The sequence below is a fragment of the Schistocerca serialis genome, chromosome 8, assembly GCF_023864345.2.
Source record: "Schistocerca serialis cubense isolate TAMUIC-IGC-003099 chromosome 8, iqSchSeri2.2, whole genome shotgun sequence".
NCBI classification, from domain to species: domain Eukaryota; kingdom Metazoa; phylum Arthropoda; class Insecta; order Orthoptera; family Acrididae; genus Schistocerca; species Schistocerca serialis.
The window spans coordinates 366,972,659-366,996,689 of NC_064645.1; the positions used below are offsets into that span (position 1 = coordinate 366,972,659).

The 24,031-nt window shown below is 46.6% G+C and overlaps 1 protein-coding gene across 1 annotated transcript in view; it reads right to left on the minus strand.

Moving 5' to 3' along the window:
- The window catches only part of LOC126416106 (protein dachsous-like), a 232,791-nt gene that overhangs the window by 108,086 nt on the left and 100,674 nt on the right, over positions 1–24,031 (minus strand). The window lies entirely within an intron of this gene.

A 24,031-nucleotide genomic window follows, 5' to 3' on the forward strand; every position in this document is an offset into this window, starting at 1 on the left:
GTGTTAATTGTTTTTTTTTTCTGCGCTTAACAGTCTTCCTACAAACGTGTCACATTATTTACATCTCATGTTTTCTCGCACGGTCGTAACCACACCACTAAGTGGACAACACCTGTCTGTACAGACTAACTGTTTTCTGTCCACGCGTCCACACTTCAACACCTGACCTGCTGCCCAGGAAAAAAAATAGCATTAATGGCTTGCTCCTGCCACGTGCAATTGGGGGTACTTACCAACCTACAAACATACCGATCCTAATAGCTATACTTATTATTCTGCAAATGAAGTAAATATTGATGAATGTTGTTCGGTACACTGTCTTCAATCGTCAATGAAAATATCTGCAGTTGTACCTCTAACAATCTGTTTATTGTGCACGGAATGTTGCCTTGTACAGGAGTGATAAGCACTACAGATGAGAAGAAAACAGAAGATTTTGAAATATGTTACGGAATAATGCTGAAGATTAGATGGGTAGATAGGGTAACTAATGAAAGCCTACTGAATTGGATCGAGGGGAAAAGAGCGTAATGGCATAAACTGACTAACGGAAGAAGTCGTTTGATACGACACATACACAAATATCAAGTAATAGTTAATCTGCTAATGGAGGGGCTGTAAGATGGTTAAGTGTAAGGTGGTAGACGGTGAGCAACACTTGAATGCAGCAAGGACATTGAACTAGATGGGAACTGCTATGTGTATGCGGAAGTAATGGGCCTCGCACAGCACAGACTAGGGTGGAGAGCTGCATCAAATCAGTGTTCAGACTGCAGAGCACAGTAACTACAATGCTTTACCAGCTGCAGCGCTTCCGACCTCCTGACAGACAATGACAATGAAGAGTCGATGGCCCACATTCCAACCTGACATTTTTCACATACCCAAAGCACTGATATACTTTAACTCACATCAAGGTTCATACAAAAATTGCGCTGACCAATCAGATATCTAAAGGAAGATTAGGGTTCAAAGTCTCGTGGACGACGAGGCCATTAAAGATGAGTACCAGCTGAATGATGGGGAATTAAATCTGCCGCGTCCTTTTCAAAACAACCATCCCGCGTTTGCATTTATCAGTTGCGGTGTTATTCATCCCCCCCATATCGTCCTGGAAGTCACTACAGTCACTGATCGACGACACTTTTCCCCATGCGACAGTGTCATCACCAAACGCAGGCACGTTGCTGCCCACGGTATTGGACCGGTCGTTTCTGTACGTGGAGGAGCGGTCCTATCGCACTTCCCTGGGGCAGTTTCGACGTTATCTTTACCTCTGATCGATAGTCCAGCACAACATAGAAATTTGTATTGCTCAAAATGTCTTCGAGCCAACCACATATTTAACAGTTTATTCCGTATGCTCGGACGCTTGTCAACTGTCCATGCTATATCTTAGCAGAGCGTCAAACGCTGTGCAGAAATCTGGGAATACAAACCTGGGTGTTAGCCTGCACCCATGTTCTGCAGAATTTCACGTGTGAAAAGAACGATCTGTGTTCCGCACGCACGATACTTCCATGCGAACACAGTTCGCCCTTCTGGGCCATGGTATCCAGTAAACCCTGGATTCTGGCTAACAATCGATTTCTACGCTCAGGAACACTGAAAACATCGCATCAAGAGGGGAGCACAGGGTCGGAATGAAATTCATTAGACACATTGATACAGATAAGAGATTCTCTTGATCCCAGAATGAAGACATGTAAACAAATAGAGTACAAGTAGTCAAATACAATGCAACATCAGTAAGCTGTTGGACCATCTTGTACTGCAATAAATGCCGCAACACGGTTGAGCATCGAGTTTGTTAGACGTCTGATGTTGTCCTAGAGCAGACTGGCCCACACGTCTTAAACAGCCGTCTCCAAATCACGTACAAGTGACACAGCGGCATCCCGGATTTTCAGCTGGTCGCGCATATGCTGTACAGGGTACACGCTCGCTCGGGGAACAGGCCGATCATGTAAGAGTCTAAACGTGACGTAGGAACTCTTGAGCAACTCGAGCTGTATACGGACGAGCATTATCTTGCTGGAAAAAAGCGTCTGGTAGACCATGTAGGAAAGGTCCCACATGGGGTCGAAAACTGTCATCAACATAATGTTGGCCCGATTAGGTTCCACAGTTAGAGAGGTCTGGCTATCGTAGGCTCTGTAACCACAGATCATTACGCCGGTTGTGCGGGAGGTGTGGTGCGCGACAGCTCGGGTTGAAACTCTACCGTTCACCAGGCTGCCTCCATACCCGTATGCGATTATCATCCGTCCCAGTAACGAAAGGGAACTCGTCACTAAAAACCATGTTTGGCCAGTCTGCGTCAGCCCTCGTAGTTCTGCCTTGGCAGTACCGTAGACGAAGTCGCCAAGGTCTCGGTATGAATGGCAGTACAGAAGAGCATCTGGACTGCAAATTCGCATCCGCAAGGCGTCTGAAAATTGTTGCGCAACAGTTTAACCCTTTTTTGCGAAACGGTTGGCACCCATAGACCTGCTTGTATTGTGGAGCGAGTCAGTGTAGATCCCTGATCACTTGCCACACGATCCACCGCTCCCCTCGCCTCGTCGTCTTCTTGGTCGCTCCAGAGCCAGTACGTCGCATGTTGGTGCCATAATGCGTCCACTGCTGCCAACATCGTCTAACGGAACACTCCGAACGATCGACCTGGCGAGCCACACGGCGTGTTGACAGTTCTGTGGCTTTCATGACGATGATAGGCCCAAGTGACATAACTGTCAGAAATGTCGTTTAGCAGGTCTACGTAGCATTCTATGCCTGGTAACGTACTCCTCGAAGCGCGGTGTGATCGTCACGAGTACGATTCTTCCACTACGCGCCGTTTAAAAAGCGCTCCCGGCCCTGTTGTAGCACCACTGCAGGGTCTGTGAGCAAGCACACTGGAACCAAATGTGGACCATTTACATATCGTATCTCACTGTACATGTTTGTTAAGTTTCAACTGTGTACCTTTATTCCTTCCGGGTGTGCTATATTCAGTGTTCCTGAGTGTAAGTTACGAGACTTCCGGAAAGCGTTCGAACTGTACCACACTCGAATCGTTAGAACGTGCATTAGTTCAGTGCCATCTGCTTAGTCTGTGTCTCTCCCTCTCCTTGTTTGTGTAACACTAGTCTGGCAGCCGGCCGGGGTGGCCGAGCGGTTCTAGGCGCTACAGTCTGGAGCCGCGCGACCGCTACGGTCGCAGGTTCGAATCCTGCTTCGGGCATGGATGTGAGTGATGTCCTTAGGTTAGTTAGGTTTAAGTAGTTTTAAGTTCTAGGTGACTGATGACCTTAGAAGTTAAGTCCCATAGTGCTCAGAGCCATTTGAACCTAGTCTGGCACCCATTCCAATTACGACTGATAGTAGAAATGGAGAAGATTGAAAGAAGGGCAGTATGTTTCTTCACATGTTCGCTTAGTAAAAGCGAAAGCGTAGCGGAAACGTTTATCCAAATCAAGTGGCTGACGCTGCAAGAAACACGTTGTATCACTGTGTGGTTTACAGTTAAAATTCCAAGAGCATACGTACCTGCAAGAATCAACCGATATATTGTAGCTTCCTCCTACGTACGTATCGCAAAAATAAATACATAATTAAATAAAAAGAAAAAACCTTGAAAGTAAAATCAGAGACATTGGAGCTCACACTGAGGCTTACCAAGTCATTCCTCCCACGCACCATTCGCAACTGGAAGAGGAAGGGATGAAGCGACAGTTGTAAATGAAGTACCCTCCGCTACACACCATAAGGTGGCCTGGGAAATACAGATGTGTTAAGTTCACGCCGGTAGGTACAGTGACGCCACCTAGCGCGAGTGAAGGACGCTGAGTGTTAGCGAGGTCGGAGCCGGTCACCTGGGCCTCCTTAAATCATGGGCGCGCCCTTGCCCTTCGCGAGGCGCCCCGGTAGCGGCAGACGGGCCCATTGAGGACCCGGGAGTGACGCCGCACCGGAGCGGCCGGCCGGCAGCGCGGTATCGGCGTCGAGATCGCATCTGGACGTGTGTGAGGAGTGAGTCAGGCGGGCTGCCACGGCGCACTACAGGGGGCAGCCTGCGGCCACGGCTCAAAAATAGCGCCAGATAAACATCGCGCTCGCCTCTGTGTCCAAATTTATGGATTATTAAAAACAGGAAGCACCCGTTTATTGGATGTTGTTGGCTAGGTCATTTTACAGCGGGCGGCGCCGGTGGCCGCGTGCTGCCCGCCGTACGCACGGCGCGCCCGCAGAGAGCGTGCGCGTGCGTGTGCGTGATGAGCGCGTGCCGCGGCGAATCGGGTGCTCGCTCTGCCCGGGAAACTGTTCGCGAGCGCACGACCGCCGCCAGTCTTGACGGAGGTTTTGGTACAGCATTTTCTGCGCTGCACGATCGCGATTTTTTACGTGATTCGGCTACATGACACTATTACACAACCTCTGTCGAAGATACTCTTGTATTTTATTGTGGTCACGGATGCAGATCGACAGTCAGTTACTATGTTCCTGGATTTAAACAGGCATTCGACACTGTGGCGCACCTAACTAGTTAAAAAGTGCAATACTCTTTTGCCAGCTGCTTAGTAGTGTCTTCATCTCTCTGCCACAGAAATGCAAGTTGATATCGACAGGTTCAATGACGTCATTTGCCACTACCGAAAACTAGAATGAAGGACGCGATTAGTACGTGATTGGACTACTGATCCTATCACGCAGCTGCCGAGGAAGATAGTTTCCTATTTTGGAAAGGGTTTTCCCCGGTGGTGGATGCCCTTCCGGGGTAACCAGAACATTCTCTTACCATTAGGTTCTTCCATTCCTCGCCCGCATCTCGTGGTCGTGCGGTAGCGTTTTCGCTTCCCACGCCCGGGTTCCCGGGTTCGATTCCCGGCGGGGTTAGGGATTTTCTCTGCCTCGTGATGGCTGGGTGTTGTGTGATGTCCTTAGGTTAGTTAGGTTTAAGTAGTTCTAAGTTCTAGGGGACTGATGACCATAGATGTTAAGTCCCATAGTGCTCAGAGCCATTTTTTTTCTTCCATTCCTCTTTTGCCATTTGTGCCATACAGTCTCGCCCGCCTTGACGTAGTTGACTGTATCTCATCTGTGTTCTTCGCGGGATATTTTAAGAAAGAACAGCTCAACGTGAACGACAGTGGAAGGAAGAAAATAATTAAGCAGTGAAAAATATACAGCATTTACAGATTTTGAAAAAGCGTCTGACAATGTATATGCCACTTTTGTCATTTCATTTAAACGGTAATATACCTCTGCGAGAAACAAATAATTTGTACGTGGAATAATATTTGAGTAACAATCTACCCACTATATGAGACAGTGAACTAAAACTATAATATCAGCTTTAATTTTGAGAAGACAACAATAGTATATCATCGATACACAAAACCATAGTTTTAACTGAAGACCTAGAAGTATCCCACTTTTATAAGAAATAAGAAAATGCTCTTGGCAAAGTGGAATGCCCAATAGACATGGAAAAAGACGAGACCAGAATTTACACTCCTGGAAATGGAAAAAAGAACACATTGACACCGGTGTGTCAGACCCACCATACTTGCTCCGGACACTGCGAGAGGGCTGTACAAGCAATGATCACACGCACGGCACAGCGGACACACGAGGAACCGCGGTGTTGGCCGTCGAATGGCGCTAGCTGCGCAGCATTTGTGCACCGCCGCCGTCAGTGTCAGCCAGTTTGCCGTGGCATACGGAGCTCCATCGCAGTCTTTAACACTGGTAGCATGCCGCGACGGCGTGGACGTGAACCGTATGTGCAGTTGACGGACTTTGAGCGAGGGCGTATAGTGGGCATGCGGGAGGCCGGGTGGACGTACCGCCGAATTGTTCAACACGTGGGGCGTGAGGTCTCCACAGTACATCGATGTTGTCGCCAGTGGTCGGCGGAAGGTGCACGTGCCCGTCGACCTGGGACCGGACCGCAGCGACGCACGGATGCACGCCAAGACCGTAGGATCCTACGCAGTGCCGTAGGGGACCGCACCGCCACTTCCCAGCAAATTAGGGACACTGTTGCTCCTGGGGTATCGGCGAGGACCATTCGCAACCGTCTCCATGAAGCTGGGCTACGGTCCCGCACACCGTTAGGCCGTCTTCCGCTCACTCCCCAACATCGTGCAGCCCGCCTCCAGTGGTGTCGCGACAGGCGTGAATGGAGGGACGAATGGAGACGTGTCGTCTTCAGCGATGAGAGTCGCTTCTGCCTTGGTGCCAATGATGGTCGTATGCGTGTTTGGCGCCGTGCAGGTGAGCGCCACAATCAGGACTGCATACGACCGAGGCACACAGGGCCAACACCCGGCATCATGGTGTGGGGAGCGATCTCCTACACTGGCCGTACACCACTGGTGATCGTCGAGGGGACACTGAATAGTGCACGGAACATCCCAACCGTCATCGAACCCATCGTTCTACCATTCCTAGACCGGCAAGGGAACTTGCTGTTCCAACAGGACAATGCACGTCCGCATGTATCCCGTGCCACCCAACGTGCTCTAGAAAGTGTAAGTCAACTACCCTGGCCAGCAAGATCTCCGGATCTGTCCCCCATTGAGCATGTTTGGGACTGGATGAAGCGTCGTCTCACGCGGTCTGCACGTCCAGCACGAACGCTGGTCCAACTGAGGCGCCAGGTGGAAATGGCATGGCAAGCCGTTCCACAGGACTACATCCAGCATTTCTACGATCGTCTCCATGGGAGAATAGCAGCCTGCATTGCTGCGAAAGGTGGATATACACTGTACTAGTGCCGACATTGTGCATGCTCTGTTGCCTGTGTCTATGTGCCTGTGGTTCTGTCAGTGTCATCATGTGATGTATCTGACCCCAGGAATGTGTCAATAAAGTTTCCCCTTCCTGGGACAATGAATTCACGGTGTTCTTATTTCAATTTCCAGGAGTGTATTTTATCATTAGGCATGTTTGGATACATTTTATTTAGTAACATCTGAAGCAACGACTTTAGTCAAACACTTGACGTCACTTCCTGATCGAAGAAAATAAGGAAAAAGATGTGAACGGTTCTCTATAACTTAGCGTCAAAAAGAAATAACTGATATCGGAAGATTTAGGAAGAACGGGAAGTCATAACACTATTTGTCCTACATAAGCTTTAAAGAGATGAGGTATAAGAAAAGAATGCTGAATAGTGCACTACGCTACACTCACATCATATGAGGAGACATTCCAACAAAGGCTGGGGGGGGGGGGGGGGGGGGTGTCGGATAGGTCGTCAAAAAACAAATGTCACACGTCGTACTATTTGTTTTCATTATTATCTTTCATAGATGAGACAATGAACATCGGAAATATTACACTTCCATGCTCGGCTCTACACTGACCTCTGTGCGAGGGTGCTGCTGTGTTCAGAGAGAGGTCGTGCCTTGTGCAGTCTCTCCCATTCGTGGTTGCGAACTGCAGTGGGACATCGACCATGTCTGTGGCAACGATTCGCATTGCTGGATTTGGCGTGGCGGCGTGATCTTTGGACGATACCACAAATCATATTTTAGAACCTTTTTAAATATTGCACCCATAAATATTATTTATAATGTCTTCATTTACTATCTGTAAATGTTGTAAGCTGAAGAGTTGGATATTTGACCACTGGCAGCCCACACCCGACCGTATGAGGCAAGGGGTATGAGAAAAAAAAAAAAAGGAGAGAGAGAGAGCTTACCGGACGGTAAATGAGAAGTGTCAAAGTATTTAACTTTCACTGAAGCATGAATTTGTAGACTGTCAACCGACAGCAACCCATGATGGAACTTTTCTTACACACTGAGTTGAGGTCTTTCATTCCAATGACATGCATCTTCTTCAGAATGAGTACTTATTTTGTATATGATTTTAATAAATGATTGTTACTTATTTTATACTGTGTTCCCCACATTATTTGTTGCAGATTGATCGCCCTGTGACAAGTTTAGTTCCGAGCGTGCAATCATGCCACCTTCCGTACATTAACCACTTTTCTGTGGTAGGGAGTTCAATTCCTGCCACTCTTACACTGTGCGCCAAATTTATTTGGTGAAAACAACAACGACCAGGTGAAAGTCTGCAGCTGCTACGAGTCTGTCAGTACAAGATGCATTTGTGTAAAGGGGATGATATCGTTACTAATTTGTTATGAAATTCAGAGAGACTTGTAGATGATAAGAGTCTGGTGCAGCTACTGGCAACGAACAAGTGTCATATAATGCGCGTAATTAGATAAAAAAATGACCGATATCACAGTACTGTGTGATTGTCTATCAGTCACTGTCATCAGTCACAACCTTCGGGTGTCTAGGAGTTTCTCTAGTGAACAATTTATGACACAGTGATAACATTAACTTGGAGTTGGGGAAGTCAGATAATATATTTTTTGGAAGAATTGTAGAGAAGTATAGTTCACGAACAAAATCCGTTTCCTTTATAAGTTGGAATAACGGAAGAAGAAGAAAAGATTCACTATTCATAACGCGTTCGTTTAGTTGCACCATTTCCTGCAACGGGGGACATAATAAGAAAGATGTACGTACATTGTAAGGAGATGCCTTCCAAAATGAGTCAATAAAAGTACCTCTAAAGTGTATCTCATGTTTGTTGAAATCAGAACAATTCGGGCCTGTACGTACCTTTTTCGTTATCGATAACTTTACACAGCGCATACCATCCACGTGTAGAATAAAAAAGGAAGGTGGGAGGCTGTACTAGGACGCTACGTACCTTCCGCCAGACCCCGGAAGGTGGCTTGCGGAGTACAGATGTAAGTGCAGGTACCTCCGTTAACTCGGATGTTCTACTGTCAGGACACTCCTGACACTCATTGACGGCGAGAAGAAGAGATCATAGCATCAATCGCCATTCTCCGCGCTGGCTGCACGTCAGAGTGAATGCCGCTCTTACAGGAGTGGGCGTCCATTGTCAACACAGAGCCCGGCCCGGCGGCGCGCTCCGCCGGTGGCGGTACATTGTCCGCCGCCGCCGCTCGCGGGCGTCAGATGAAAGCAGCGATGACCCGCCCGCGGCTAGGCGCCGAGGTCAGCGTTGCGAAACAGATGGCCGCCGCTACCGTGCCGAGCCGAGGGCGGGCTGGCCTCGCGGGGACTGGCGCCCTGCCCGCGGCACTAAAGCGCACTTATACTCCACTTTGTGAACGCCCGACCGACATCTGCGGAATGCTGTCTGTTCGCTACCTGTCCCCGTGCCTGCAATCGTCCCGCCAATTGCACTCACATTACGGTACCTCCATTACAACCTCGGCTGCTAGTCCACGCCATAAACACGACGTCGAGTTCGTGACGTTTCTAGCTCAATAAAAATGGAACGAACGTTATTTGCCTAGCAACTACAAGATGCCAAACCCTTAGAAAAACCGAAACAAGTATCTTTAAGTGCTGATAGCAACTTTCGTAATCTTCTCACTCGGTGCATTAAAGCCCTAACCTTACATACGGTCCAGTGAAACCCTAACCATATACACGGTCCAGTAAAACCCTAACCTTATACAAGTTCCATTCGCTTTAATGTAGCTACCGCCTATTTTCGACGTCAACGTGCAATAACCACTGACAGACCGCAGGTGGCAGCACTAGCAGTGGAGGGTATATAAAGTGTAATGAGGAAGAAGAGCGTGACGTCCAAAAGTGCGTGATCATTGGCTTTCGGGCCAGAGGTGGAAGCATTTCCGAGACGTCTGAGTTTGCAAACTGTTGCCGTGCCGCCGTCGTTAAAGTATGGCGAGCACGACAAAATGACGCTACCCAAAAAATGCGCCGAGGAAGCTGTTGTGCACCAGGGGGCGGTGCACGACAGCTGCGAATATGTGTACAGGCCATCAGACGTGCAACTTTTGAGCAACTGACGGCCCAGATGAACGAAGGGGCTGCCAAAACTGTCTCCTCAACGACCGTCCGGCGAACATTGCTGCGTATGGGCCTCAGCAGCAAGCGCGTCATTTGTGAACCTACGCTGACGCCGGCCAGAATGGCCGAGCAGTTCTAGGCGCTACAGTCTGGAACCGCGCGACCGCTACGGTCGCAGGTTCGAATCCTGCCTCGGGCATGGATCTGTGTGATGTCCTTCGGTTAGTTAGGTTTAAGTAGTTCTAAGTTCTAGGGGACTGATGACCACAGCAGTTAAGTCCCATAGTGCTCAGAGCCATTTTTGAGCCCACGCTGACTGCAATGCATCGGCAATGAAGGCTGCAATGTGGACGCCAGTACTGCACCTGGACATCCACTGATTGGCGACAGGTGGCCTTTTCAGGTGAATCGCGCTTTGTTCTCCATCGGACAAATGGCCGTTGGCGTGCACGGCGTGAAAGGTCTGAAAGTATAGGGACCAGGCAGGAGGAAGGAGCGTTATGGTCTTGTGAATGTTTTGGTGGCATTCCCTGGATGATCTCGTCATTCTGGAAAGCTCAGTGGATCGACACAAGTACGTACCTATCCTCGGGGACTTTATCGACCCCTATATGCAGTTCGTTTTCCCTCGGCACAATGGCTTCTGCCCACATGGTAATGCAACGCGCCACACAGGTCACAACGTACGTACACGGTTCGAAGAGTACCCGGATGACTTCACCACACTCCCCTGGCCACCAAACTCGCAGGATTAAAACCCAGTCTAGAATCTGTGCGACCACCTCGATCGAGCTGATCACGCCGTGGACCCTGAACCGAGAAACCTATCGCAGCTGGCCACGGCACGGAAGTCGGCATGGCTTCACATCCCTTTCGGCACCTTCCAGAGCCTCACTGACTCTCTTTCTGCGGTCCACGTTGCGAAAGGTGGTTATTCAGGCTTTTTGCAAAAACAGACATAATGTCTGATGGGATAGCAGCAATCAGTGATTGTATAATGTTACTTATAATCCGTCTTGACTGCAAAATTTTTTTATTCGTATGACCCGTTTCGGTTCATCCAGAACCATCTTCACATCTGTATCGATAATGATACTAATTTACTATTTCACGAAAGCAAATCTCTTTCATCCTATCTAATCAACATAAAATGCACCAGAACGCACCTGATATTTCAGTTACACGAGTAACCCGTCCCAATCCAGCAACTTTCACATGCTGCATGACATAAGATGGTTCTGGATGAACCGAAACCGGTCATATGAACAAAAAAAAATTGCAATCAAGACGGATTATAAGTAACATTATTCAGGCTTTTGTCAGGTGGTCATATTAATGTGATTGGACAGTGTAAAAGTAACAGCGCTAGTCAGTGACACCCCACGTTCATCGAATGAGTGTTGGGGCCGGAAGCGGGAACCCTGATTCTGCCGTCCTGGGCAAGGTCAACTGGAGGTGGTTTGCCACTGTCTTCCTTCGATCTGTTTTGCAGTGTCTAGTGTCTATATGTGTTGTGTGGACTGTGATGAATTCCTGTTCAGAGTGTTGTTCTTTTGTCGTTATGGATAATGGGAAGGGAGAGGGTGAAACCCAATGTCGGCACGTTGTCTATTCTTCTCAAAGAGCACTAAAACTGTCCCGAGCTATAAGTCCTCATCCGACAGACGAATCACCATCAACAGTGTCATATGTCTATGAAACATTACGGATAGGTTACACTTTAATCCAGAAGCTTTGAGCTGAGCCTCATGACCTCTACGCCGTGATCTCTCTCCCGCGCCCCCTCCGCTCTTGCTGGCAAACTAGCGGCCGGTGAAAATCTTTTCCGACACCAGCATCTGACGTAGCTACCTCGAAGTTGAGTAGCACCCCGCACAGACATCGGCTACGGAGGCTTTTACATGTCCACAGATGTAGCGGAATCAATATTTGAAACATCTCACAGTGTGTAGCCTCACCTTCAGTGTAGAGCTTCAATACGTACACAGACATTACGACACTCGGCTCACGCCAGTTATAATCAAAGTTCAAGCGATGTTTGTAGCTCTTTTAACTTCCCGAGAGGAAATTTCTGCATGGAATCTAAGGAATACAGCAAGATTGAGGGTTTATATAATGTCACAACAAACAATAACATGTACAGGACGAGCCGGAGTGAAGGGACAGAAATAGGAACGCAAATAGGGCCAAAACTACTACGACAGTCCGCTATGACGTAACAAAGATACAAAAAACTGCTAGTGATTATGATATTGATGTAATCATTCCATTAATTTAAGAAATCTTCTTTGGTGAACTATGTGGAGCACAGGAGGTAAATGTTCTGCAAATTTAATGACACATATATTTGAAAGGTTGGCAGATACCAACACAAATCATGCAGCAGCAACATGGATGGCTGCAGCGACCGAAAGCCATAGAAGGATTGAGAGGAGACCTTTATCAAGCACTGTATGTTAACCAGCTTATTATTATTATTATTACTATTCAGTTCACAAATTATGAGAAGAAAATTGTTTACTGTTATAATAATTTCCATTGATATGTATACGATCCGTGAAACTTCACTACAGGTCTTCATAAAGAAGGAAAAGTCCAAAGGGCGAAGCCTATTGGTATGTTTGGTGGCTTTATTGCAGTATTGACGTGATTCGTCGATCTCAGCGACGAAGTGTTCCTTGACATACCATAGTGTTACATTGGATTGTGGGTTCCCATACGGCAGAGACGAGGCATTAGTGAGTTTAAGACATAAGTGATACATTTGAAAGGTAAGGAGTGTGTTACACGAGCTTTGTACTACAGCGCCTGAGGAAAATGTCTTTGTACGATCAAAGACGCGTTAATCTGTATCCAGCTGGAGATAGGACAATGGGATTTGCATCACAACTACGATAACAGCAGTAACTAGTGTGAACCTTTGCCGCGCGGGATTAGCCGAGCTGTCTAGGGCGCTGCAGTCATGGACTGTACGGCTGATCCCGGCGGAAGTTCCGAGTCCTCCCTCGCGCATGTGTGAGTGTGTTTGTCCTTACGATAATTTAGGTTAAGTAGTGTATAAGCTTAGGGACTGATGACCTTAGCAGTTAAGTCCCATAAAATTTCACACACATTTGAACATTTTTTGTCAACCTTTAACAGTACACTCAACTTGGTCCGTTTCATAGTTGGTTGCAGTTACATTTTATATACTTAAGTAACTGATGTGTTTTGTATAATTTGCAATGTACAGACTGGCCGGTGTGGCCGAGCGGTTCTAAGTGCTACAGTCTGGAACCGCGAGACCGCTACGGTTGCAGGTTCGAATCCTGCCTCGGGCATGGATGTGTGTGATGTCCTTAGGTTGGTTAGGTTCAAGTAGTTCTAAGTTCTAGGGGACTGATTACCTCAGAAGTTAAGTCCCATAGTGCTCTGAGCCATTTGAACCTTTTTTTTGCAATGTACATGGTGGATGCAGTGTGTTTAAGTCGATTCCTATGTCTCCCTCAACAACACTGCATCAATTGAAAACCGGTTCTGATAACACCAGCCTGGCTGTTAATAGGGAAACACACATTTTAGGGAAAAAGCCTAATACATAAACTGAAGCAGGCAGACGAGAAGTGCGCCATGTCCCAGTGACCACAGCTCCCGTCCATAGACGGACGAACACGTTTCCCGTAAAAGCGGAATTTCACGCTCAAACGGCGCCTGCGGAGAGAGCGGCGCTAAACGAGAAGCCTGCAGACCGCGGAGGGTTTCTTGCGGGCGACGTGTACCGAGCCGCAGCACGCCGCCAGCCTCGGCCTCGGGGTGCGGGCTCGCCTGCCTAGCCGCTTTTTATCCCTGCAAGACCGCTTTTCTGCGAGCTTACTCAGCCTCCGCTCTCTATAATATCTTCATTTAGGGAACCTCCATTTATAACTCGGAGCATTCTAGCCGAATACCTTAAACAAAGGACACGTCGCGTTACGTAGCTGGATGCAAGGCATATTATCGTTTTTCGGTCAAAGTCAAAGGTTGTTCTGCTTGTCACTCATACACAGGGCACCATCTCTTTGGTAGGTGTATTTGATAATCTTGGTTACATAACATTGCAAATAGGCGAGCACCACTCTAGAATACTGGCTCCTAGACCCTTTCTCCGTGCGAGGTGGCGCAATGACAAGTCGCTGGGCTCGTATTAGAGAAGAGGACAGTTCAAATGACTGTTCTGTCTACGCAGATTTGGGTTTTACGTGATTTCTCTAGATCGCTCAAGCCATATGTTGGAAAAGGACATGGCTGTTTTCCTTCCAACCGAGCTTGTACTACGTCATTAATATGATCTTATCGTCAACGGGACGTCAAATGCTATAATGTAGCTGCTCGGTCTCGCAGGTTGGCATCATTTAATAACGACACTGACTTTTTATTTGTTCCTAAGCTTGCACATAACTTATTCTTATATCCTTCAAAGGTCATTCAGCCGAACAGAGAAGGACAAGTCTGCAGCTATTCAACTGCAAAGGGTGATTCCGTTATGTTGTTACAATCTTTCAGGGAAGATGGGGAGGGGTAAATGTGTCAATTTAAGGTAAGACACCCTAGTCCGGAAACGACCGAGACGAAAGTTACAAGCGAAGATCGTTCTGATAGGCCTACCTGTGACAGTGGAACATATGCATCGGTACTGTTGCTAAGATTGTACGGTAGGCAGCTTACAGATCTGTTAAATGCGAATCCCTAGAGAGAATGCGACGTTCTTTACGAGGAACACTATTTGAAGTTGACTGCAGAACGATTCTACTGCCGTCAACGCGCGTTTCGCGTAAGGACCACGATACGAGAAATCAGGGCTCACAAAGCGGCATACAAACAATTGTTTTTCTCTCGCTATATTTATGCACGGTACTCTTGGTCGCGCATCGTGCGGTGGCTTGCCGAGTATGTATGTACATGTGCATGTAGATGTACGAACCAAACAAGGAACAAATGTCCAGTAAAAATGGGCTCTAAACTGCATACCGTAAGATCTATGGGTACTGGTTCATATTCGATACTGTGAAACATATGTCTTCTGTTGCAAGCTCTCTCCTTTTCATATCGTTGGAGTAGATAGTATGAACCAAAACAAGACAAAAACTCCACTAAATATGGACTCTAAAATGTATATTTTAAGAACTATGGGCACTTGTTCAGTTTCACAGTAGCGAAGATGAACAAGTACTCTAGCTCTAAAGGTATATTTACTAGACTTTTTTTCTTGTTTTGGTTCGTACTACCACCTCTGAAAGATGCCTATCCTACAGTCTTAGCAATAATAGCACCGCTACGTGTATTCCATTGCCAGAGATATCAGTACAATATTTGCTCATAACTTGCGTCTTCGTCTTTTCCGCACCAGGGTCCCTTACCTCAGATTCATATAGTTACCCTTCTCCACCATCCATGAAAGTCTGTAACATCATCGCGGAATCACCCTGCAAGCAATTTTCCTGTACGACAATAATATCGTCAAGTACGTCTATTAGATAGGACTTCACGCGACATATTCTTTTTTTTTTCATTGTTCAAGAGGAACTTTTCGCAGACGAAAGCAAATACTTCTGTAACTCTCTTTATGTCTTTTTATCAACTCATCTGTTTTTATTTTCTTCCAGTTTGATTTGAAAGGCTAACGGATACATTTGAATTTTTGTATACTTGTACTTGTTGATAAATGGATGGCTGTGCAGTTCCTTCAGGCTCTCTATCAGACGACACAGGAGGCAGATCTACATCGATTGTCACATGCTTTTATTTTAAGATGGAGCAATTTGCTTCTGAAATGTGAAGCGTGCAAGCTGTATATTAATAAATACAGTTTAGTGGATAAAGAAAAAGAAATGAAAAGAGGGAGTCAGAAAGTATTATCTACCCTCTGTGACTTTCTTAGCAGCTGACATAACCCACTTTTTATTGCTGTGCAAGGTCCAAGTAGAAGATTATTTGTGCAAGTGTCAGTATGTATCAAGAAAACGGTTCTGAGCACTATGGGACTTAACATCGGAGGTCATCAGTCCCCTAGACTTAGAACTACCTAAACCTAACTAACCTAAGGACATCACACACATCCATGCCCGAGGCAGGATTCGAACCTGCAACCGTAGCAGTCGCGCGGTTCCGGACTGAAGCGCCTAGAACCGCTCGGCCACCCCGGCCGGCCAGTATGTATCAAATCAATAATTACAAAGAAGTATTGGATCGCAAGTAGCAACTGCTAATGTTGTGGATTCAGCTGAAGTTTTACAGGGGTTGGATACAAAAGTGATGCCGCTACTTGCGCAAGGTAGCCGCGTGTTTAATTTCGGATCCACGGCAATAGAGAAAGCTAGTCCCCTTACCTGGCCCCGAGCTCATCTCACAGGGGCAAGGGCTCACTAATTAAAATTAGAAATACGCGTTCGGTGCCTGGGGGTCCCCCCAGGCCCGCAGATTTATGTGCTTGCCTCCCTCTCGTGCCTGCCCGCGCAGCTCTCTCAGAAAAAAGGGTGGAAATTGAACGACGTCTGATAGCCTGGCCCGACCCGCGCGCTCGTAGCATACGCCTTCACTAACGGGATGGTCCTCACTACACAGCTCAGGCGCAGCCAGGAGCAGACACCGACTGAGCAGATCTTTTAACTTAAACAGGTCACGGTGTAAAAACCCGAAGGAAGTCATTTTGCCGCTTCCGTAGTCGCTTTCAAGATACCTCGGACGTTAGAGGGTTGTGCTGGTTAGTTGCCGCTTCACTGTAGCCATTAGTCACGGTTGACGCAGCGCATGGTCGGTATTCCAATGTCCAATGGGAGGATCGGGCAGCCATCCATTTTCGGTACCTACGACGCCAATATTAAGAATAATGTCTCCATTTCCTTTGTTAACAGAGAAGAAAGGCTTCAAGTTCGGGTAAGAAACATCGGCGAATATTAGCGTAAGGCAAGGTGATACAAAGTGACAGCAAGTGATTGTTGAAATCTTCAGTCCGAAGAGGAATCTGGTGTAGGCCTTCAAAACTAGTTAACCTGTGCAATCCATTCATCTCTGCATAACTACCGCAGACTATGGCTATTAAAACTAAAGCATTTTATTTAAGCTTTTCCACAAACACAAGCACCCACGCACGCACGCACACACACACACACACACACACACACACACACACACACACACCATTATCAAATTAACTAATTAATTATTTATTAATGTCCTAGAATGTGTCCTATACACTTGGGTCTCCTTTTAGTCAAGTTGAGCCGTAGGACTTTTTCTCCCGAGTTCGATCCAAAACTCTTCATTACGTATTCAATCACCCCATGTAATCATCATTCCTTTGTAGCATTACATTTAACAAGCACCTTTTCTCGTTTGTATTGTTATCGTTCACTCTTCACTTCCATATAATTCTACACACCCAAGACAAATATCTTCAGAAAAGGCTTCTAACACCTAAATCTATATTCCCTGTTAGCCGAGCGAGGTGGCGCAGTAGTTAGCACACTGGACTCGCATTCGGGAGGACGACGGTTCAATCACGCGTCCGGCCATCCTGATTTAGGTTTTCCGTGATTTCCCTAAATCGCTCCAGGCAAATGCCGGGATGGCTCCTTTGAAAGGGCACGGCCGACTTCTTTCTCCGTCCTTCCCTAACCCGATGACCTCGCTGTTTGGTCTCTTCACCCAAAACAACCCAACCCTATATTCAATGTTAACTTATTTCTCTTTTGTAGAAAAGATTTTCTCTCCTCCAGAACAGCTTCTTTTCCTAATGCCGGCTGGGCAGTTCCATAGCAATCTAGCCCCTTCATTCGGCAGCGGTTTCTCTGTCTGTACCATTTCTTTGAAGCATCAGTTCTCTGACCGATTTGATGAGGTCCGCTATTATTTCCTCTTCTGTGACAATTTCATAATCTCACAACAGCAACTACATCCAGTGTCCTCGATTATTTGCCATTTATATAGCAATCTTTGTCCTTTTTTTTTTTTTTACAATTTCTGCCCTCTGCGGCTCCCTCTAGTTTCCTGCCTTAATGTATGTCATATCATCTGAGCCATTCTTCTACTTAACGTTTCCGCCGCGAATTCACCGGAGAACGTCTTTTTTTTTAATTTTATAAGTCCACTTAATTTTCAGCAACCTTCTGTAGCACCATAACTACATCGGTGTGTGAGGAATAGCGTCCTGAAATCGAGTTTCGAATTCCAAGATTTCGTCCATATATGGAGCTCCGTTTTTTTCGGCATGACATTTCCGGACCACATACGAGCGTTGCGACATCTGCGACAATCCGACGCCCAGGGTTCACTGTAATCGACCATCCTCCATACTGTCTGCACTTGGGTTCATCTGTTTTCGAAACTTAACACCTTTGAGGACCTGACTCTCATAGCGATGAAGCGGTGCAAGCAGAGGTGAGGTTGTGGCTCCGTCAACTATTTACAGTGTCGGTATGAACAAGTTGGTCTCCCGCTGGGAGAAATGTGTTCGTCGCCGGGGTAACTATGCTGAGAAGCAAATAACAATGTCTGGCACGGAATGTAGAAATATTTTGAAAAGGATAGTTGCTACTCACCATACAGCGGAAATGCTGAATCGCAGATAGGCGCAACAAAAAGACTGTCAGAAAGTGAGGATTCGGCCAACAAGGCCTTCGTCTAAAATAGTCACCATACATACACACGCTTTTCGTGATATTGAGAAATACATAAATAGAGATGAAGAACAAAGATGTAGAACGTTAATGACATTTGTTTAATTTAAATAACTTTAAGACTTTTTGACGTAAAAAAAGTCGTTGGCATTACTTTTCAGCACGCCCTCGTATCGTGCAAGTGAAGTTTGCAGTTAGCTTCCCTTTCATAACGCGAGTGTTGTGTCCTGCGTGTCACTGTTTAGTTACGATGACTGACGTTACGATTTGTGGCCGTATTGGCGATGACGATCTAAAAGAGAAGTGGGAGGATGTTGGCACATAAAAGCAGGAAAACAGTCGTCGAATTTCCCCTCATGAGACGTGTCACCGTCAGCAACATCATACGCCCTAACTGGATGAGTCATTGTCAATAGATTTGTGACTTATTCGGAACCTTGGCGCCCAATCGGATGACCGGGAATTGTATACTAACACCTCTCTTATCCTTTCCGGCCAAATACAGCTAGGATTCGAACTTGCAGCTCTCGGGTCAGGCACCATACACGAACTGATTGATGTTATCGTCCCTGGTCGTGGAAGGACATTTAAACTGTGAGCTGTTTGCCTCATTCCCGTTTCCGAGTTGAACGTGCGGCACTCCCTCTTTCAACCGGCGCCCACCGCGGACGCTGCTGCACCGGCCACAGTGGCCTCAGGCCCCGTCCCGGCGACAACAAGTGCGGACAGCTGGCAGCAAGCGGCGGGGGTGGGGGATGGCCAGGGAACAATGCGGCGGGCCCGGCCCGGCCCTCGCTGCTACATATGCATGCTGCGCGGACCCCTCCCCTCCCGGCGGGCCCACGGCCTTCGTCGAACTATGACGGCACACTTCTCTCTCTCCAGCGGTCGGCCGCTTTAACAATTGCAACATGCCGCGCCGCCAAATGTGCCAGAGTATTAGGCACATTAACAAATTATTTACAATGGCTTTTGGCTCCGCTTCGGGGAACCAGGCGCCTTTGACGCCAGAGTGAATAAATCCGCAGGAGATCGCCTCGCAGCCGAAATTTCATTTGAGCCAGTGTTGCGAGCCGCCCTCGTTCTGCGCAGAGTGCTGTCGGCGCGCCGGGCGGCTTTCTTCCTCGGCACAGGTGGAGCGCGACGGCTCCGCGTGACGGCTGCTCCAGATCGGGGCGAGGCGGCAGCCCACCGCTGCTGAACGGAATCCCACACACTTTCCTCGGAGTACAACCTTTACTTGCATAATACAGGGGATCAACTCTATCTGCATTTTTTATTTACGTAATGGATAAATTCCAATCTCAAATTTTTATTCCGTGAAATTTCTGGATTTCAGCCGGATAACGTCGACATCTTGCCACGATATTTCGACTGACTACCACTTACCTGAAGATTAGATGGGTAGATCACATAACTAATCATGAAGTATTGAATAGAATTGGGCAGAAGATGAGTATGTGGCACAACTTGACAAAAAGGAGGGACCGGTTAGTAGGACATGTTCTGAGGCATCAAGGGATCACAAATTTAGCATTGGAGGGCAGCGTGGAGGTTAAAAATCGTAGAGGGAGACCAAGAGATGAATACACTAAGCAGATTCAGAAGGATGTAGGTTGCAGTAAGTACTGGGAAATGAAGAAGCTTGCACAGGATAGGGTAGCATGGAGAGCTGCATCAAACCAGTCTCAGGACTGAACACTACAATAACAACAACCACTTAGCCATCGTCACGTAATTGTTTCGCACTAGGGAATTCCTATACATCGCCAACTTTATACCAAAAAATTGGCGCTGAGACACATGCGCAAAGGCAGCCGCTTGTATGAGCGACCTCTGTCGAGTTCCGCGTCCTCTTCGAGTGTTGCTCCATCTAACGCGCGCAGGAACACGTGTAATGCTGCTCTGTCGGAATGTCGGCCTGCAGAGTTAAAATTCGGTTGCAAAATTAATAAAATTAGGTGTCGCTAGACGTGTCACTAGTCAGAAAATGTTTTCTTTCTGTAGATATTAAGGAAATCGCCAGGTCCCATGCCTTATCCAGCTGAAAGCCGCCATTATGATTAGCACGAATTTCTGCAAAACATATTTCCACTGATTCCTTAATAACTAACGCGGTATCACGTTGAGACCAAGATTTCTGTAGCCGAATAATTCATGGAATGTCCCGTGGAGATACAATCCTCGGCTATGACTGACTTACTGGACTGCAAAAGGCGGTGAAGCGATCATGTTCAACGCATCTTTCAACCACTGTGCGCGTTGTCTGACCAATGTAGACTTTGGCACACTGGCAAAGAATTCCGCAGATTCTAGCCTTCCGCAGTCACTGGTAGTCCATTGCCGAATCGAGAAGAGCAGAAGTATTTGTAGATGGGCTGACGATTACTTTGCCGGCCGCTGTGGCCGAGCGGTTCTAGGCGCTTCAGTCCGGAACTGCGCTGCTGCTACGGTCCCAGGTTCGAATCCTGCCTCGGGCATGGATGTGTGTGATGTCCTTAGGTTAGTTAGGTTTAAGTAGTTCTAAGTTCTAGGGGACTGATGACCTCAGATGTTAAGTCCCATACTGCTTAGAGCCATTTGAATGATTTCAATTTGAATGTTTACTTTGACACAGTTTTTCCTTAAGATTGGCCCAATTTCAACGAAATATTTCCAAGCAACGGGAGGACTACCTTGACCTTGAACCGCTTCTTCTGTTCTTGATCTTGTGAGTGGTCACATTTCTTCTTCCTTAAAGCTGTGCTGATCTGATGTGGAAACTATCAATTATTTTTGAACTCTTACTGTCGGTGCTCCAGCTCCTTTGAAAGGCTGTCTCCATTAGACACAACACGTGCCCGGTGCCCAACGATCGAAGGACGGCCATAGTTTGTGATGGGTGGTGGCAGCTAGACGCCTGCAAATACAGGCGTATAAGTATGGGCTTAGAGTAAGGGGAATGCCCCAATGATGCATCCACTTTCCGACTGACCAACACGTCCGTGAATGATAGACAGACGCCCTTTTCTGCTTCCTAGCAGTTTCCGAGCACGCAACAATCAAATAATGTGTTCAGAAAGAGTCGACGATAAACAACTCAAATTTTACGAATAAGTCAAATACCCCCCCCATGAACCATGGACCTTGCCGTTGGTGGGGAGGCTTGCGTGCCTCAGCGATACAGATAGCCGTACCGTAGGTGCAACCACAACGGAGGGGTATCTGTTGAGAGGCCAGACAAACGTGTGGTTCCTGAAGAGGGGCAGCAGCCTTTTCAGTAGTTGCAAGGACAACAGTCTGGATGATTGACTGATCTGGCCTTGTAACAATAACCAAAACGGCATTGCCGTGCCGGTACTGCGAACGGCTGAAAGCAAGGGGAAACTACAGCCGTAATTTTTCCCGAGGGCATGCAGCTTTACTGTATGATTACATGATGATGGCGTCCTCTTGGGTAAAATATTCCGGAGGTAAAATAGTCCCCCATTCGGATCTCCGGGCGGGGACTACTCAAGAGGATGTCGTTATCAGGAGAAAGAAAACTGGCGTTCTACGGATCGGAGCGTGGAATGTCAGATCCCTTAATCGGGCAGGTAGGTTAGAAAATTTAAAAAGGGAAATGGATAGGTTGAAGTTAGATATAGTGGGAATTAGTGAAGTTCGGTGGCAGGAGGAACAAGACTTCTGGTCAGGTGACTACAGGGTTATAAACACAAAATCAAATAGGGGTAATGCAGGAGTAGGTTTAATAATGAATAGGAAAATAGGAATGCGGGTAAGCTACTACAAACAGCATAGTGAACGCATTATTGTGGCCAAGATAGGTACGAAGCCCACACCTACTACAGTAATACAAGTTTATATGCCAACTAGCTCTGCAGATGACGAAGAAATTGAAGAAATGTATGATGAAATAAAAGAAATTATTCAGATTGTGAAGGGAGACGAAAATTTAATAGTCATGGGTGACTGGAATTCGAGTGTAGGAAAAGGGAGAGAAGGAAACATAGTAGGTGAATATGGATTGGGGGACAGAAATGAAAGAGGAAGCCGCCTGGTAGAATTTTGCACAGAGCACAACATAATCATAACTAACACTTGGTTTAAGAATCATGAAAGAAGGTTGTATACATGGAAGAACCCTGGAGATACTAAAAGGTATCAGATAGATTATATAATGGTAAGACAGAGATTTAGGAACCAGGTTTTAAATTGTAAGACATTTCCAGGGGCAGATGTGGACTCTGACCACAATCTATTGGTTATGATCTGTAGATTAAAACTGAAGAAACTGCAAAAAGGTAGGAATTTAAGGAGATGGGACCTGGATAAACTAAAAGAACCAGAGGTTGTACAGAGATTCAGGGAGAGCATAAGGGAGCAATTGACAGGAATGGGGGAAATAAATACAGTAGAAGAAGAATGGGTAGCTTTGAGGGATAAAGTAGTGAAGGCAGCAGTGGATCAAGTAGGTAAAAAGACGAGGGCTAGTAGAAATCCTTGGGTAACAGAAGAAATATTGAATTTAATTGATGAAAGGAGAAAATATAAAAATGCAGTAAGTGAAACAGGCAAAAAGGAATACAAACGTCTCAAAAATGAGATTGACAGGAAGTGCAAAATGGCTAAGCAGGGATGGCTAGAGGACAAATGTAAGGATGTAGAGGCCTATCTCACTAGGGGTAAGATAGATACCGCTTACAGGAAAATTAAAGAGACCTTTGGAGATAAGAGAACGACTTGTATGAATATCAAGAGCTCAGATGGAAACCCAGTTCTAAGCAAAGAAGGGAAAGCAGAAAGGTGGAAGGAGTATATAGAGGGTCTATACAAGGGCGATGTACTTGAGGACAATATTATGGAAATGGAAGAGGATGTAGATGAAGAGGAAATGGGAGATATGATACTGCGTGAAGAGTTTGACAGAGCACTGAAAGACCTGAGTCGAAACAAGGCCCCCGGAGTAGACAATATTCCATTGGAACTACTGACGGCCGTGGGAGAGCCAGTCCTGACAAAACTCTACCATCTGGTGAGCAAGATGTATGAGACAGGTGAAATACCCTCAGACTTCAGGAAGAATATAATAATTCCAATCCCAAAGAAAGCAGGTGTTGACAGATGTGAAAATTACCGAACTATCAGCTTAATAAGTCACAGCTGCAAAATACTAACACGAATTCTTTACAGACGAATGGAAAAACTAGTAGAAGCCAACCTCGGGGAAGATCAGTTTGGATTCCGTAGAAACACTGGAACACGTGAGGCAATACTGACCTTACGACTTATCTTAGAAGAAAGATTAAGGAAAGGCAAACCTACGTTTCTAGCATTTGTAGACTTAGAGAAAGCTTTTGACAATGTTGACTGGAATACTCTCTTTCAAATTGTAAAGGTGGTAGGGGTAAAATACAGGGAGCGAAAGGCTATTTACAATTTGTACAGAAACCAGATGGCAGTTATAAGAGTCGAGGGACATGAAAGGGAAGCAGTGGTTGGGAAGGGAGTAAGACAGGGTTGTAGCCTCTCCCCGATGTTGTTCAATCTGTATAT